The 11,873-nt window shown below is 34.9% G+C and overlaps 1 non-coding gene across 1 annotated transcript; it reads right to left on the bottom strand.

Annotated features, from left to right (window-relative positions):
- Positions 1–2,381: 2,381 nt before the first annotated feature.
- Positions 2,382–2,488, bottom strand: LOC131172249 (small nucleolar RNA R71). The gene has a single exon (XR_009142732.1). It is a non-coding gene; the product is annotated as a small nucleolar RNA R71 (small nucleolar RNA).
- Between the last annotated feature and the right edge of the window lie 9,385 nt (positions 2,489–11,873).

The raw sequence follows: 11,873 nt of genomic DNA, 5'->3' as shown, positions 1-11,873 counted from the left end.
TGTCTTTTAATCATGTAAGATGATCAAAGTCAAGATTAAATATAGGTTTGACACTTGGCACAATGTGATTGGGTCAATTAAACCTAGAGCCAATCAGAAGGTGACATGTGGCAAGTGTTTTAAGTGGTGACCTAGCTATGTAAGTGTTGTTATGAAAAGAAAAACATAACAAGCTACTACCTTTCTCTTTGTGCCGCCACCTTGGAGACCTCTCCCTTCTCTTCTTCCTTATCTCTCATCAATTCAAAGAGATTAGCAAACAATCTCTTGAATTAAAAATACTAGAAATTGTTTCTAGTGTTCTGTTTATATCTCTAATCTCTCAAAAGGCAAAACTTGATTTTCTAATTAATAGAAAAGTTTTAGAAGCTATTCAAGGGCTGCCATAGGTGATCTTGGTGTGGGCAAGCTAGACGGACAACATCTGGTGTCCTAAAAACGCATCCCAAAGGTGCCAAACACACTGCAGTTCATCAAGACGTTAGTGCACTTGTTTTTGATCTCATCTAGGGTTCTAAAATTAATCTAATTAATTCTAAAATCATAAATGGCAAATATAGATCGAAAAACATATTAAAAGAGTTTTAATATGCTGTTTATCATTATAATCAAATAAATAAAAATGAATCTTGCATGATGCATGTGACCTTAGATGAAAATTTTTTATTTCAATGATCTAAACTTATGTTTTCTATGCTTCTGCTCTTTCAGTTTACACACTCAAATCAGACTCCTAAGGCTTTTTAGACTCAAAATGACCTAACCCTAGAATAGCTATTATAAATAGAAGCAGAAAATATTAAAGGAAGGAGGAATCTTTTTACAGAGCTTTTTAGGAGTTTCAAAGAGTGCTCGCTTCTACACTCTCTTCAGCCATCTTGAGGAGAAGAATATCAGTATCAAGGAGGATTTTTTCAGCCAAAGTTCCACAAGATCAAAGCTACAAACCTTCTTTGTTTCTTTCATTCCATTTCCTTAAATGGATTTTTATTATTCTTTACTTCATTTTTATTATATTTGCTGAACTCACCATGAGTGAGTAAATTTCATATTCTAGAATTGGGAGAGTAATGCTTGTAATCATTATTATGGATAAACATTAAGTTTTATTTATTGGATTTGAGATTTATTACTTGATTTAATTTTTTGTGATCTTAATGCATGCTATGTGTTGGTACCCACCTAGTATTGATTATAGATATTAATTGAAGGAATGAAAGGTGAAGATTAATATTAGAAAATCAAGATTTTGAACCTAGGAATTCTGACCTAGACATAGGCTGATTACCTTTGTGGAATTTCAAAATTGGTCAAAGACCTTAAAGGGTTTTAATTAATTTGATCACCACGAAAGTCGGGTTTAAATTAATTAAAATGCACCCTAGGTGCCTTGAGAGAGGACTTAGGATAACTTAGGATTAATTTCCATCAAGGCAAATGATTCTCAATCCAGTAAATAAACAAGATAACATCCATAGTAAGATTCAAGTATGAAATCTTAATTCCAGAATTGTTTCAAAATAGATTATCTCATTTTAAGTTTATCATTTTAGTGTTTAAAATAAACAACTTTCATTCCCTCATTATTCGATAGCCTAAACAGTCAAAATCACTGTGTAGTTTGGTAGTTATTAATTAAATTCCTGGTGAGAACGATACTTTACTCATCACTTTATTACTTGTTAGTGATCCGTGCACTTGCAGTTGTTGTAAAACTAGCAAACAAGTTTTTAGCGCTATTGCAGGGGAATTTGGCTTTAGTAATATCGAGCGATAGGCAATTTAGCTGATTTAGGTAATTATATTTATTATCTAATTTTATTTGATTTGTTTTATTTCTTTTCTTTTCTCTTAGGTGCCTGACCTGGTATATGACCAGAACAAGGCCAGAAGAAGAAATCTTAGACTGTGATCCAGAGATAGACAGAACTCTGAGAGCCATCAGGAGGGAAAGGAAACATCAAGAGCACGATCAAGATCCCTAAATTCCAACTATGGCCGATAATAATGACAGGCCAAGACTCTTGAGAGACTACGAAGCTTCATCTGTCCAAGGATTTCAGTCCAGTGTCACAAGACCTACAGTGGAAGCCAACAACTTTGAGTTAAAACCAGTATGGCTTCAAATGATTCAACAAACCCATTTTGGAGGTTCACCAACAGAAGATCCACATTATCACCTCCAGTGCTTTCTTGCCTTATGTGACACGTTTAAGATGAATGAAGTGTCTAATCAAGCCACAAGACTCAGACCATTCCCATTCTCCTTTCGAGACAGAGCAAGGAAGTGGTTACTTTCTCAATCAGCTGGGACGTTTACCACCTGGGAAAAACTCTCACAAGCTTTTCTAGCAAGGTATTTCCCACCGACAAAGACTGCAAGACTGAGGCTTGAGCTCAACACCTTCAGACAAAAGGAAGGTGAATCACTCTATGACGCATGGGAAAGATATAAGGACTTGTAGAGGGAATGTCCACACCATGGCATAGAGGATTGGCTACTAGTGCAAAATTCCTAGAATGGGTTACTACCCTCTATAAGGAGCACAGTAGATTCGGCTGCAGAAAGTGACCTAATGGAGAAAATAGTGACACAAGCACTTGAACTTCTAGAGAGGGTTGCATATCATAATTATGAGTGGTCAAATGAAAGAGGAACCGCAAGGAGAACAACAGGAGTCCTGGAAGTGGATGCCTTATAAGCATGATAAATGCTCAATTTGATTAGCTCACAAAGAGACTCGACAGAATGCAAGCCAACGCAGTTGGTACAAGCAACCAGCATTGTGACGACTATGGAGGAGGATATACAACCTCAGAATTTAATAGCTTCAATGAACCCTCCATAGAACTAATGAACTATCTCAATAACGGGGGAAACTTCAACAAGAGGTAGCCCAACAATCCATATTCAAACACTTACAACCCTGGTTGGAGGAACCACCCAAACAGGGGTACAAACTACCAGCACCCCCTGGATTTCAGAACAGAGGCCAAAACTTTGCACAGCCACCACCGCCTCCTCAACCTTAGCAACCTAAACCGAAGATGACCATGGAATCCATGATGGAAGGTTTCCTAGCAGCTCAATAATAACATAATGAATTGATTAAACAGCTGACTTCCAGAATGGACCAACTTGCTACCCAAAATAAGATGCTAGAGAATCAAATTGCTCAGCAAGCAAGTTCTTCAAGTAAGGCTGCTCGTAAACTGCCTAGTCAACCAGAGATGAACCCAAGGGAGCATTGTAAGGCAGTTACATTGAGGAGTGGGAGAACTCTAGTACAACCAGAGGAAGAACCAACAGAGGAAACCTTAGAAAAATCTAAAAGCCAAGCTGAGAAAAAGGAGGAAGAAGCGAAGAAAGATCAGGAAGAGGAAGCAGGGAAGAAAAAGAAGTTACCAGAGCCATACTAGCCTCCCCTGCCTTTTCCTCAGAGATTTTAGAAAGTCAAATTGGACAAGTAGTTTGGGAAGTTTTTAGAAGTTTTACAGAAACTTTATATCAACATTCCTTTCACTAAAGCACTCTTTCAGATGCCATCCTATGCCAAATTTCTTAAGGAAATTCTGTCAAAGAAAAGAAAACTAAAAGACTATGAGATAGTTGCTCTAACAGAGGAATGCAGTGCCATACTGCAAAACAAACTGCCTCTAAAGTTGAAAGAACTAGGAAGCTTCTCCATACCCTGCTTCATTGGCAACAAGAGAATAGACAAGGCCCTCTGTGATCTTGGGGCAAGTGTGAGTTTAATGCCTCTATCAATATGCCAAAAGCTGGAGATCGGAGAACTAAAGCCCACGACAATTTCACTGCAATTGGCTGATCGATCTGTTAAATATCCTGTGGGCATACTTGAGAACATCCCCATCAAAGTGGGCAAATTCTTCATTCTAGTAGACTTTGTTGTCCTTGAAATGGAAGAAGATGTTGAGATCCCTATCATCTTGGGAAGACCATTCTTGGCAACCGCTTGAGCAATCATAGACGTCAAAAATGGGCGACCCTCAAGGTAGGAGAAGAAGAAGTGGAATTCAACTTGTTTGACACAATGAAACACAAATTCGAACCTGATGAATGCTTCAAGGTTGACATAATTGACAAATAAGTTGAAGAGGAATTTCATAAGATACATCCTAAAGATCCTCTTGAAGCATGCATTGTGCACAACCACACAGCGAATAATGAAAACACAGAAATAGCAGCCTGTGCACAACAGTTAGTAGCTCATCCACCCCTACCCTTAGCTCAAGCTTCCGAGATGGAGAAGTTGAAGGAGGAACAAACCAAAAGCAAACCAGAGAGCACCACTGAACAGGTAGAGCTTAAACCTCTCCCCTCCTCACTAAGGTACGCATTTCTGGACTCAAACTTTAAATATCCTATTATAATCAATGCTAGCCTGTCTAAGATAGAAGAGAACTTAGGACCCATAACAAGGCCATAGGGTATAAAATAGAAGACTTGAAAGGGATTAACCCCTCGATTTGCATGCATAGGATACCTATGAAAGAAAATAGTAAACCCACTATTGAGCACCAAAGAAGACTTAACCCAAACATGAAATAAGTAGTCAAGAAAGAAATTTTGAAACTATTAGATGTAGGTATCATATACCCAATTTCTAATAGTAAATGGGTTAGTCCAATACATGTAGTTCCTAAGAAGGGTGGGACAACTGTTATCTAAATTGCAAACAATGAACTGATCCCTACTTGGCTAGTTACTGGTTGGCTAATGTGCATAGATTATAGGAAATTGAACAGTGCCACCAGAAAAGACCATTTTCCTCTCCCTTTCATTGACCAAATGTTAGAGAGGTTAGCAAAACACTCTTACTTCTATTATCTAGATGAGTACTCTGTCACACCTTACCCCTCCGTAAGGCATAACATGATCCCGTAGTACACCTAATGAACTACCGAACTTCGCCTACCGGTAACTCATTAAATATACTACAAGGGATTTTAAAACAATTTCCGTTCATTTTTAAATTGGTGGGTAATTTTTTTTTCAGATATTAAAAACCTTTATTTAAAGTCCAAACATAAATCAAATTTTTAGAAATTTAAAATTTCTGCAATTTTTACCAAAATTTTGACAGAGTATTCTCTGTATTTTGAGAAAATAGTTCTTCAAAACCTGGAAAGAAAAACAGTCCCAATATATTTTCTCAACCATAACTCTATTATTCAATTTCATTTTACAAATCAACACAAGCAACCCAATACATAGTTTAAATTAAATCAAATATTGAAACATCTCATTAAGGTAGCAAAATTAATATTTGCATTCATGAGAGTATTAAAAATTTAGTAGTACAAAACTTTATAAGTATATAATATGTCAAGATAATATTACAATAATTTATATTTGATTATATCCAAAAATATATATTACAAAAAATTTGATACAACTGCTTGAATGAAATTACATACATATAATTATAAAATTACATTAAAATCTAATGTACAAGGGTATACCTATGATATACCCAAAGATAGTCTCACTGTGTCTTCAAGTAATCTCACTCCGCTGCTCTATATTTTCTTTCACCTGCGACAGCATACAAAGCTATCACTGAGTGGTGAACTCAGTGGTGCACAAACTAATAATTTAAAACTTAGTACAAGTTATGCTTTGACAACTCATAACAAATAAAAATTTTAAATTTCTAAATCCTTCAAAATTCATGACATCTAAAAATCAATGTTTTCAATCATGTAAATTGTTCATTTGAATAACATTTTGATCAATTAGTAACTATTTATCTACATTTCTTTTAAATTATGAAATAATATAATATTTTTTAATCACTGACAAATTATTGATTTCGACCACAATTTATCAAATTATGCATAATTTAATGGGCGTTGCCAATAATTCACACAGTTGGACCCATGACACAAAATTTCATAATCGATGCCGTGTTGTACACCACGACAATTCAAACTCTCCCAATAACCGAAGCTAAAAGGGAGGAACAAAGACTAGCTAGTATATATGAGTACTCATCCAAACTCTTCCCCAACTGGCAAGCTAGAGAGGAAGGAACTCACCCCATCTAGTGGAGGAGATATCTCACTAGACAAGCTAATGAGAATTCAAAACATATTACCATGTCAATTGTGGCTTCAAATCATATTCAAAATAATTTTTATTTATAAAAGTATTTACAAACCATAAACATATTTAATCATTATAAATTTATGCTCAAGGTTGGCAACACATCAAATTTAAAATTTACAATTCTCAAAACCATGCAATAAATCCTTAAATGCAAAAGAAAATTTATGTATAATTTATACAATTTCATTCAACAAGTTAAAATTCTCAACACAACAAAAATCATAAATCATACAATAAACTTATTCAAATCAATTTGGAAGTGAAAAATAACAAAAAGAGTTAGATGTACACAAACCACTTATCTAGGCTTGTCTTAATTCAATTCCTCCTCCTTCCTTGTAGGGCTCCTTTCCCACTAAAACACAGAACTAGAGTATTTCAATATCTATTTAATTTATTTCTAATTAATAAATTCAATAATTAAATTTTATACACTTAATTTACCCCATAAAATTGAGTCCTTTGTACTTAGTGTAATTGTGGTTACTATTCATTTGACCATTTGATCAAAATATTGACTTTTTCATACTAATTAGATATGCTAATTCTAATTACATCCACATACCACATTTTGAGTCATATTTTTGTTGGCAATGATTGCCAAATTCAATTCAAAGCCTATTAGGGTTAAATCTCAAAATTTCAGTTTTGGGTTACTTGTTTATACTGTTCCATTGGTCTGTCTACAGTGAGAATTTGGCCAACTTTCCTTCATCAAAGTTGTTTCTTAATGTCTTAGCTTTAATTCCCTTTTTGAATCACTCCATTTGGAGTTTTGTAGCTCAAGTTATGCCTATTTTTCTAAGGCTGACAGGATTGGTGCAAACCTGCACTCGGGCACAGTGCAGTTTTGGCGGTTTTGGTGTCTTGATCGACTCACTTTTCGGATGGGTTATGGTCAGAATTTGGGTTTTTTTTCTTCATAAAAGTTATAGTGCTATGTCTCAGCTTTCTATCGGTATAAAATTTAGGTCATTTGGACCTTCCTACACCAAGTTATGGTGGTCAGTCTGGTGTAGTGGCAGTGCACATTACCCGGATTTGACCTAATTGTTCTCTATCTTAATGTCATTTCCTGAGCATGGTTTCTGCACAAAAATTGTGGCATTATGTGTCTACTTTCATATCCAATTGGCTTCACAACAATTAGGGTGGCAAAATTACAGTTTTGGTCCCTAAAAGGGACCTAGGTCATACTGCCCAATTTGGGATAGCATCACATTCCATTTCCAATCCAATTCCAAACATTCAAACACATGCCAATTGACTCCAATTAACAATTTTAAACATCACTTAGATAAAAGTACATTAATTTACTAAATTCTCAAAATTTTCCCCCCAAAACCCTAAGGGTCAAGAACCCTAATTTTATAATTTGCTCCTTTCATGCAATTAAACTATATAAACCTCAACTACACCTTCAATCAAGCTTGCCTACCTTTTTAATTGTATAAAAAATTCATCAATTTCAAGTTATCTCTAAGCTGGCCGAATTTCACTATGTTTCTCAATATGTTGTTTTTATTTTATTTTCATCAATTCTAGTTCACTTCAAATGCAAATTCATGAATATAAGGAGAATTAAAGGGATTCTTGACTAACCTTTAAGGAAGTATTCCCAAAGCTTCAATTCTTTCACTTTCTTCTTCCTTTTATTCACAAGATGCTTGCCAAGATCCAAGAACAAAATTTACTTAAGGGAGTTAGGGCATGTATAGAATAAAATTAAGCTTTTAAAAGCTTGAGATGGTTGATAATGCTGGAAAGAGATGGGAGAGATGGGGCGGCAAGGAATGAAGAAGATGACCTAATTGATTTTTTTTTTCTTTTAATTTGTTATTTTATGTGTATTTATCTTTTAAATTTGACTTGGTCAAAAATCTAATTAATTGGAAATTATTTATTATATCATGCTTATGTCACTTTAGGTGATGTCATTACTTCTTTTTTTTTTCTTTTTCTTTCTTTTTCCTCACTTCTTTAATTTAATTATATATTTCAAAATTTTTATTTCTCAGATCTTATTGGACAGTTAGGCCATGAGTCACCTCTAGGGGTGAATTGACTAATTTGGCCCTCGCCGGTCTGATCTGGTTTGCCAATAATTCAATATTTCTTCCAGAACCCTAAGCTAATTATTTGATCTGGTTCTTTACCTTTTTCTGTGATTTTCACATTTCCCCTAGCTTCGAAATTTTTCTTAGGACTGCGGTGTCACAATGCCTCGTATGAAAATAAGGTTATAATTGACCTTGCAGTCACTTCCCGATACGGTCACCCATCGCTGTGACCCTCAGCTCATTTAACTTTTTATGCTCTGCTTGTCTTATTTATATTTTACCTTCTGGTAATTACTATTAATTTTTGTTCAAGGCTTTTCTAGGTGATATAAGCATATGTCTAGACATCTTGACTGTCCGGACCGACACTGGTCACTAGAACAGTAGAATGCATAGACTGCTCAATATAGGGGTGTTACAATTCTCCCCCCCTTAAAAGAAATTTTGTCTCGAAATTTTACTCAATGTTAATCCTTAAATAGTCATACGTATTGTTTTCTTATGTCTCTCTCACATTTTCATATGGTTTCATGGTCCGAATGATGGTCCATAGCACTTTAACCGATGATATTTATTTATTTCTCGACTGCTTCACCTCGTGTGCCAAGTTCCTTTTGAGCTTCTCATCATAAGTTAAATTTGAATTTATTTCAATTCTAGAGGTAAGCTTATCTGTGTGCTAACAGATCCACTCCTTCTAGGATCCTGTGTGATCCTATGAAGTGAGAACTTAGTCTTTCTCCTTTCTATATAATCTTAAAATCTTCTTTCCTTTAAGTCTATGTAAGACTTCTAACAATCTATTGTAACTTTTAATTTGTTTATATAATTTTAATCTTCTCTTACTATCGTTCTATCTAATATTTCGATTCATATTTCCTTATAAAGAAATTCCATTGATCATATGAGACATGCTTATCTCATAATTGGCCATAGGTCTATAACCGTTATCTTTCATCTTTATTTATGACCTAGGCTTATGTGCCATTTTGCACCATCTTGTTCACTTTTATTTAACTTACTATTTACTAATTCACTTCCTTGCCTGATAGGACAATTCGAAATATCATTACACATCTTAAAATTTTTGTTTACTTTGTCTTCCCAATCTTATCCGAATATGGGCTTTTCAATTTGTTCCATAATTAACTCCCTTATCTCCTATCACAATTCAATGTTATTCTTTTTCTTGACTCGACTGTCGGGTCAAGAGCTAGTACTCATTATTTTTAATAAATCCTCTACACTTCAATGTTACTCTGAATTGGTCCTCTGACCATTTTGGCTAATACTTCTAATATTTGTGATATTTCTCTATCACGTTTAACCAACTATTCAAATTTTTACTTATATAATTTCTTTTATCTACCGATATCATATAGCTTATTTTCCGCTGTTTTGTGATCATTACCTTTTTTTTTTATTGAACCATAAACAATTTTAACCTTAAGATGGGAGTCTACCGGACTCTCCTTTTTCCCATGCTATTCAAAAGTTTCGCACTAATCCTAATCTAATCCTTATGATTCGCACAATAAAATCGTGCTATTCCTAAGGAATACCAAACCAACTAGTTCCTATCGAATTACTGTTAACAATAGAACATCATTTTTTAACTATTTTATAAGTTATAATTATCATCCATGGCATCCTGTCTCTTCTAGGGGAACAAAATCATATTTTATGTCTTACTGCTACACAATTAGAATACTGTTCCTTACTAAACTTTGAGCAAAAGATCCATTGCAATACCAAAACAACTATAAACCCCATATCAGAGACTAGATGACTTAGCCCTATAAGTGTTATCTTTAAATTTTGACCATACTAAAATCTCTAGTCCCATAACAATTCCTGATGTACTGTAATTCGTGCTAGGGTAACGGAGTCGTTAACTCTCGCTACCTTGCAACCATGATCTTTTGATATTCTAATTATAAAGTTTTAAATCCCGAATTAGGATTTTCAAACTTAGTTCTAGTAATAAAACTCTATTCTGGTATATTTGTACCAAAGCGAAAGCCATTTGCAACTATTCTTATCCTTGTATACTATTGGGTAGTACATAGCTCTACACAATAAATCCCAAGTCAGTACTGTAATCTGCAGCTTACAGCACCAACATCAAGAATATTGCATAGTCACTACGATACATCCCAATAGATCAAACTTCCCTATGTCTTATTTCTCTCAAATCCACTAATATCTTAAACTTATTTTAATTATGGTACCCACTGACATCTATCAGCAGTAATACCTTTGCTTTCATCTAGGGCAGTTATATTACTGCAACTTACTTTTATATCCTTTTGCCTTACCTAATTAGGCTCACTAATTAACTTTATAATTTATCATAGTCTAGGAGATGTCTCTCACTAACAAATTTTTTCGAAACTAATTCTAGTCACGCTTATTATCGTAGTTCTTATCCTAGTAGACTAATCATTAACACATCAAAATTTATTTCCATGCAAGGGAATAGCAGTCGAACATATAATTCTAGCATTAGCATATAAATAAGTAGAGCCAGAACTAAATAGTATATAATTATTCCTTCCAAAAGTTAAGAATGTACCAGCAACTACATCTGAAGTCTCTGTTTCTTCCCCTCGATGCATGGTGTACACTCTTTCTAGTGTATTCCTCTGTTTGGGTTGGTCCATTGTGCTAGGATTACACGAAGTGCTGTCTCTACTTCTGCCTCTGCCCCTAGTGACTGTTAATGAGCCTGTAAAATCAGAACCTTGGACTGATTCCTTTGGTGTAGCATGTGGCATAAATCGACGTGCGCTAGTACAATCTCAGTAATTCCCGATTCCGCCACAATTATAGCAGGCTCCAGTGACCTTATAGCAAATACCCCCATGTAATTTTTCACAAACATCACAGATACGGATAGGGTAGGAACTTCTGATTCTTTGCCGAATGGTTCTTGATTGCTTCTGCCCTGAAGATCTGCCTCTGTCATACTTAGGAGCTCGGGGTCCCTCAAAATCTTTTCTCTTTCCCAAATTACTACTCGAACTCTGACCGATAAGCTTCCCACTTTTCTCTTTTTCATGCTGCCCTTAAGGGGTTTAGGTTTGTACTTGGGCCTGGGCTGACAGATTATCAGCCATTTGTTGAAAGAACATGGCCATCTGCTGGGCCATTTGTGCAGTAATTTGTATAGGAGGGACTGGTGCAGCTGGACCTCCAACGCTCTGCGGAGCTGGGGCCTCTCCTTGTACATCAGCTGTATCAGACTGCTCTACCATTTTATCCCCCTTGTCCATATCTATTCACAGGATTTTCTATTTCCTGAACAACTTACACAAGGAGATTTCTCTCCATTAGTTCATATTTATGATGTAAATGTACTATATGTATCAAATATTTGAGCAGTTGTATTTACAGACAAAATATTTCAAATTTACAATTCAAAATTTACTTTAAAACCATTGCTCTAATACCACTAAACATGTCACACATTGCCCCTCCGTAAGGCATAACATGATCTCGTAGTACACCTAATGAACTACCGAACTTTGCCTATCGGTAACCCACTAAATATACTACAAGGGATTTTAAAACAATTTTTGTTCATTTTTAAATTGGTGGGTAATTTTTTTTTTCAGATATTAAAAACCTTTATTTAAAGTCCAAACATAAATCAAATTTTTAGATATTTAAAATCTCCA

Source organism: Hevea brasiliensis, chromosome 13 (assembly GCF_030052815.1).
Source record: "Hevea brasiliensis isolate MT/VB/25A 57/8 chromosome 13, ASM3005281v1, whole genome shotgun sequence".
NCBI classification, from domain to species: Eukaryota; Viridiplantae; Streptophyta; class Magnoliopsida; order Malpighiales; family Euphorbiaceae; genus Hevea; species Hevea brasiliensis.
Note: the sequence above shows the minus strand (reverse complement) of the source record. Positions and strands in the feature narration are given on the sequence as shown.